The 7,714-nt window shown below is 33.1% G+C and overlaps 1 protein-coding gene across 2 annotated transcripts in view; it reads right to left on the minus strand.

The window, feature by feature from the left end:
- LOC140040499 (cardioacceleratory peptide receptor-like) overlaps nt 1-7,461 on the minus strand; it is a 28,504-nt gene extending 21,043 nt beyond the window's left edge. The window contains exon 1 of one of the 2 annotated variants that reach the window (XM_072086484.1): nt 7,207-7,461. The gene's annotated coding sequence lies outside the window, so the exon portion shown is untranslated. Of the gene's footprint in view, nt 1-871; nt 975-7,206 lie in introns of those variants that run through there. The other variant, XM_072086486.1, reaches the window with a different exon arrangement.
- Nucleotides 7,462-7,714: the final 253 nt, after the last annotated feature.

Genomic DNA, 7,714 nt, shown 5'->3' on the forward strand with positions numbered 1-7,714 from the left:
CCTTTGAATGGAATAACTACAGTACAAATGTTTTCATTATAAAATGAACTGAAATACGTTACCGGTAATCTTATTAAAAAGACAATAGAAAAACCAAATAATCGTTCGTATCAACTACACATACCTTCTTAGAAAGAATTTACTTCATAATCGAATTAGAATTTGTATTAGGATTAATGATCGTATTGAAATCGTCCATTACTATAACTAAGGAAGCCTTGGTATTTATACTGGGAGGATGAATCTAAAACTGTTTTCACACATTATCAGAAGTATTAATGTTGGGCGTTAATAGTACGATTTGTTGGGTGTTACGGTGCCACAATTTGATATATTTTGGGCAAGGAAATCTAAAACAGTGTCTGACATCGTCTCAAAGTTATTTTTGGTATTCAGGGGAAAATTACAAAAGTCAGCACTGTGGTTATGTTGCGAGTGTTGTCAGAAAAATATAGATTATCGGATACAACTCCTAGAAAGCAGGAAACCTTTTGCCATTTAATTAATACGATGGTCCTACTGTGGATCTCGGATAAGCTCTACTTTTCTCACACAATCAATTGGCAAAGTGATTTATGCTAGGATTTCGTGTCTCGAAACTTTACTTAAAATAAGCCGACATAATTATTGATGTATGTGAACTTTTTGGATAAACTTATTCATGTTTGTTGATTGTTTGTACGTATCCTAAGATACGATGCTCACTCACCTGCAAGTGCAGGTTACTGAAACTTCAGCCCCTGCATACGGTTGCACAATTTTCGACTGCTAAAAATATTTCTTTTCTAGGAATATAGGACCCATGGTTAGAGACTTTCAGGGGTAATAAAGGGACGGTATTCCAACACAAGTTAAAAATAGCACTACTTACCTATCGACCTGTTTATCAACCCGGGTGGATTAAAACCGATTGGTATAATTTTAAAAACATTAACTCTAAGTAAGCAGTGTAAAACCAAACTAAATGTATATGCGTGGTTGCTGTGAACATGTTATTCTTAATGCAAAACGATTAACCAATCAATAGATTTCAGTCTTTAAAGCAACAAGCTTTCTAAGCGCCACAAAAAATGTAATACGTCTGATCAATCACAGACAAAACAACAACCAGAAAACAAAACACTAAGAAGTGAACGTTGTGGGAATCCGATCTTAAGCAAACATTGTTGATCAATGTATTCAAAATAAATTATATACAAAAAGGCGTTTTCCTAAAATCCGGCTTTACAGTCGGACAAACTTTCACAATCGACTTGGTGAATAACTTCACATTCCACCTGGGAGCAGCGCTGCAGCAAAGCAAATTGACAGTGAGGAAAGAGACCTGTGGTGGGCCTACAATCTACTAGGCCTACTATCCTGTTAATATTGGGGTCCCATGAAAAAGGGTATCCAAAAGGAGACCCATACCCAGACCCAGACATTTGGAATAATCTTTCAAGCACATTTCGTGACTCATCTTCAATTATAATTTTCAAAAAACTCTTGAAAACCCATCTTTTCCCGAAATAATTATTTTCACCAGATGATCGGTCGATCCTTGTAAAGGCGCTATATAAATTGAAATGTAATATAATGTAAAGGAGGGGCTATACGTAGGTCATTATCATTATTGTTATGACCTTGTAACACAGACTACGAATATATATTTTGACAGCAGGCCTACTCACACTATAGAATATACTTATGTTTCAATACAAGAGTATATTTACTTCCTCCAAAAAAATAGAGTTTAACTGAAGAGAGATCCCTCCGTCATTGTGTACATTTAAACAAAGATCTTATTTATATATTTCAATATCTATCTCTTACCTTTGAATATGATTTTAGATATAAAGTACAGTGATCAATGTACCAGCTACCTACCTATGTCAATATTGTGCTTGCAAATAAAGCAAAAAAGCTATTGATAAATGGATGTATCTTTAGGTGATACCGGTAAAAAAGGATTATTGTTAAGGAGGTTAAATTGATGTGAAAAACAACATGATGTCAATTGTCAATTGAACAGATAAATACGATATAATAGACATTAAATATTAACACAGCCTTGAGTTGACTTAACGTGATACATCAGAACTGTTAAGACACTATATGAATAAAGAAGAACATGTTCGTGAGTGCTCTTGATACTATGCAAGTAAATATTCACGGACTTACTATTATGTTAGCACCCGTGACTATGCCAATTAACGTACATCAACCTTCACCACGTTAAATGTATTGGCACAAAAAAAAAATACATCTAACCTACCAGATATGGCCGATGCAATGGCATTTCAATTAAATAATTAATCAAACTATTAAAGGGAGTTTAAATCTTAAATAAATATTTATTCTGAATTAATGAGTTTGTGCCAATAGTAATTGGCGAAAGTGCATTTTATTCATTTTATAACAGCAATCTAAATTAGCTAAACGAACCACATCAACAAAGTCTAGTAACTTAAATATGTGTTTATTGTATTAATTTAAAAACTAATAAAACATTTCTCACTCCCCTTTTTAGTAGATTTCAGCCAAATATTTTAAACTGTAGCATCTCTAAAAGCGGAAAATGCACGTTTCAAAATACATCGACTGCCTTTGTTAATTTTATCATCTTATAGATTCAGATGGTACCATGCATGGTACCATAGAGTTATTATAGAAATAACTAGGTGACAGAGAAGTGATGTGAACATGGGTAGAGACCACAACAACGCTTTCTGAGAAAGAGAAACAAGTTGACATTGACCACCAGACTTAAAGGAAGCCAACAGTAAATCAAAACACGCCAGGACGGTGCTAGATTGTGTTTAGAGCTTAATGTCTAGTATACTCTAAGTATACAACCTCTATTAGTTGTCACAGAAATTCAATTTATCTTTTAAGTACTGTGCATTTGGTAATCTGTGAATATATGAGATGTTAGAAATATTCATTTATTCAAATATCAATCCGTAATTTACCGACAAATAGTAATTGAATGTCTATTTAATGGAAATAAAGTCTGTAAAATATATGCACCTACAGTGTACCCAGAAGGCTATATATTAATAAATTAAAAACAAAACAACCTAAAAACGAATGTACAGTCCCACTGGCGCGAAAGATAATAATCCAATCTAGATTAATATTCGTTCATATATAGAATTGAACTTTGAGCATTTCCAATTTAAGTTCCATGAATGTTAAATTTAATCAACTACCATAAACCTGCGAGTTTAGCAGTATAAACCAATAGTTATAAAATCGACTTGAAAGGCTGTCAAGCTATCAGAATTATTAACTTCTTCAATACAAGCCATGATAATTAGTGATTATTGAAAACATTCCAACAAACAAGCTGTTAAGTAGGTCCTGTGATACTTAGAGAATAGTAATCGTAAGAGAATAGTATACTTAAGAAATAAGATTCTTTTCAAATGTTTTCCTATTCTCAGTGTTACGTAGTTTTGTTTTTACTTTTATAATAGTATGTATCCGTAAAGGGCACAGATGTATATTTTCATTTGTAAAAGACTCAATAAACTGTGTAAACTAATACAATATTAAAGAAACACACTTTGGAATCTTCAGCGGCAGCTAAGTCACAATTGTACAAAAGTTAAGTAAAAAGACACACTGGTTACCATAGTTATCAGTGGTTAGAAGAAGACATACTGACAATGGTTAGTAGTATCAAGTTAATCTAACAACAAGATGCTGAGCTCCGGAGATCAAATGATTTATCTGTGGCTGCGACACGATCTGTTCAACGCCCGGAGAATGTGTACATAGTACAGTACTGTTGTATTTGTCGCAGCCAGACATAAGATCAAAGAATTGTTACGAGTTCCTATCTTGACAAGGCGAGCTCAGTGTCTTTGTAATATGTACTATAAGAAGTCTTGAAGCATGAGAGTTATTTAAATATCTTTTCACAAATGACAAAGGTACAGCGACTAATACTATAATTCATAAATTAAAACTTTGCGGTATTTTACATTCTTCGGCAATTGCACCATAATTGTTGAGGATTAAAGATATCTTACAACGTCATTTTCAGTTCAAACGTTCACGCCGCGTGTTGCAAGAACTGTATTATACAAGTGCTTGTGTGTATACACTTAATTTAAAGAGAAGATTAAAACAAAATCATATAATTATTCAAAAGTATAAAAAATAAAAGTATAAATATCTCATTTCTGAAGCGGTTGTTCTTAAATGATTAAGTTAATTGGTAATTAAGGAAGAAACCGAAGAGTAACAAAAATAAATAATTTAGATGTTACTGGTCAGTCAACTGACAGCGTTACCGTATGCGTATGCCTGCATACATGAACCAGCGTATTATACACACATAAATAAGTGCTTTATAAATACGAATACGTTATCAAAGTGAAATCGAGGATGTTCTATCCACCACGTTGACAGTGAAAAGGGTTAGGCTATGATGACTCGATTGCCGCCTCATTTTTTAAATGTTCATGATTTTTTAATACATTCTTTAAGAGTACCTATAAAGTGAAATGCAGATAATCAAATAAAAAAGGAAATGATGTGTTAAAGATACGGGCTGTTGAAAATACTACACCGTCGTATTCTCTACGCCTTTGAAAGTAGAACGATTGTATTTAAGAACTTTATAATGTAATTGAGAAAGTAAATATAAATGTGAAAACACACGTTGTAGTATAAAATATCGGAATTTTACAATTGATCATAAAATATAATTTTGTGAGTGATAAAATGCATATTTTGCATTTCTTGTCAGCATGGGTTAACAGATATTATGGTAAGTGGAATTAAATGGATTTAGTTCAAAATCACATGACCCCAAGCTTCAATTTGTCAGATTGGATTTAGAATGGAATTTGAATTCTGAATCGTTTTAGGCCTAAGTTTAAAAAGAATGTACACTTTTTTTAAATTAGAAAATGAAATAAAAATGAGGAATGTGGATCATGGGGTGGGGTTAGTACTACTTCAATTATTAATTCTAGTGTTTTATAAACATAAGCCTATACAAATATTATGTAAAGTTATGAAGAAGAGTTATATACTAATAAATTAGAAAATGCACCGGTAAAATAACTAACCCCATGGATAAACCCGATAGTACTAGTTCCTAAACCTAAACAACCGGGTGGCGTTAGATTGTGTGTAGACATGCGTGAAGCAAATATACGACGATGCAACAGACTTACCGATAATCGAACGAGTTGAATGTCTGAAAAAATAAACTAAAACAGTAAGATGTAGATTTATATACCATAAACCTGCAGAGTTTAACAAATAGGAAGATAATAAATCTAGTTTTACAGCAAATAATCAATAAATCAAAAGACTAACGACGAAATAATGTATACAAATACGGAATATGAAGAAAACACAATTATTTCGGTGATGCAACGGCGACGATACTTAATGATTGACAGTGATTATGATACTGATTTTGTCGACGACGACGATGATGATTATTATACTAATGATAATGACGAGAGGATAAGGATGACTATGTAAACTGGTGATCAATTAGCAACCGATTGTCGCACACTTTCGAAAAAGAGGCAATGAGGCCTGCTGTAAGGAGGCGGGAGCATACAGACAGCATAGATAGATAGATAGATAACATTTTCTTCGTCATAAAATAAATAAAATTATATTATGAAAATTGTCTTTCTTGGCAATATTATAAATATAAAAAGACCATATATAACATATTCATACAAAACAAATTACACAAAAATATTTATAATAATATACTGCACAGGTATGAATAGATAAGGATCGGGTGTCGAGGTGAATTAGTCGCCGCAAGTACCCACCATTGATGACCATGCGGTTCTAAATGTACCATACTGCTTGCAAGTATCTTTATTAATGTAACTAAAATAACTAAAATACCATAATAACTGTTTGTTCACCAATCCAACACCATCAAGGGGACATTTTATTAATTAAGCATAGAAGATCGTATTATTTATAATAAACATAACATTATCGATTTATTATTGATAGTTAATAATAACCCTCAACAACACCTAAGGTTGTGTATGCGCCCAGGAAGTATGGACTTGTTCTATATCATGCAACGATTTTAACTACATAATTCAATTTGGAAACTGGTTTCTCTAATCATCTAAATGAGATTAGTTTAGAAGTAATTATGTGATTGATGACGAGTTAGTAAGACTAACACAATTCAGAAAAACTAAATTCCACAATAGATATAGGCCTACGCAGTGCCTTCTTTGTAAACAGGCAAATGACCGAATAATTGTCTTTTTAATTGAAATGTGTAAATCAATGACAGCTCATATTTCTGGACGTAATGCGATATCCAAATAGCAATACATATTACATTTAACGTGGTTAAGATTTCAATTGGTGTATAATCCAGGAAATGAGAAATGACAAAGAGAAAGATATTAACCACATCACATTCAGGACTAATGACAATAATAGCTTTAAATACGTCATAAAATTTTTATTATCAATTGATATTGGGAAAGTACGGTAAAGATTAAGCACTAAGAAAAGGGGGTTGGGTTGCCGTTGACAGTGGTACCTCTTTGTACATTGTTTGAGTCAGTGAAAAACCCATTCCCCACAAAACGCAAGGACAGACACGCAACACATCACTCTTTCCCCTGTGATTGTTCAAAATTTCCGTGCTCCAGTATCATAGGACAATTGTGTAATACAGGATCATATGTGTTTCACATAAGATACTGTACGTATGTAATGTCCGCATGATATTGAGAATCGAGTAACGTACTGTACGTGTCTCTGCGCGCCTCAGTGAAAGCGGAAACAAACATAATTATAATCCATTAATCATAATAATATTACATAACATTGTGGGAGAACAGTCCTAGTCTGAAGAGGCTACCCAGTATAAAGAATAAACAAATACATGTATAACATGGGAAAGGTAAATAATTTAACTGGTCAACTGGTGGTCCAATGTTTCCCGCATCATGAAGGCGATTCATTAACAGCGGAAACTATTTCATACAGCAACTTTACACATACATCTACACTAACCAAATCTAGGCCTAAATGAATAAAATATAGCATACCTGAATGCGAGTAAGAGATCACACTGGTTATAACGATCGTAAATAATTACACTATTATTAAACACATATACGGGTACCTTTTCTCCTGAAACTATTAAATCTACTGATGCAACTATCGACTATAAAGGCGGAAAGAATTTGATGCAAAAAAACTTACCTAAACATCTTCTAAATGAGAAAGTTCCGACTACTTAATCAAAATAATAAAGCGTTCCGATGTTATTTTAAAAACGGCGAGAGAACACGAACACAGCGTTTACTACCGATACGTCTTGATAAATCTATGCAGTAAATCGTTTACTTCGTCTCAAGTCTAAAACAATCTAACAAGAGAGGTTTTCATTAGGTAAGCCAAACGGATGGTTGTGGACAATGATAATGTGTGAATCTATCGGACTTACTTTCTCGCTGTTATACTATACTATTGGTTTACGGTGTATTATATTGCGCCTGCGTGAACAATTTAGACCAATAAGAGAAGGGACAGTGAATGGGTTGCCAGAGTAATGATCATCAAATGTGATTGTTGCACATAGGGATTCAATGCAGAGTCGAATGTGTGAATTTAACCATCAAACTCACTGATTTATCTTAATTTTGACACACTGCGTTTTTTGTTGTTTAAAAATACTTAATTTATATCCCAGTATTTGCTTTTTCCTCTA

This window comes from Antedon mediterranea, chromosome 2 (genome assembly GCF_964355755.1).
Source record: "Antedon mediterranea chromosome 2, ecAntMedi1.1, whole genome shotgun sequence".
Classification (NCBI taxonomy): domain Eukaryota; kingdom Metazoa; phylum Echinodermata; class Crinoidea; order Comatulida; family Antedonidae; genus Antedon; species Antedon mediterranea.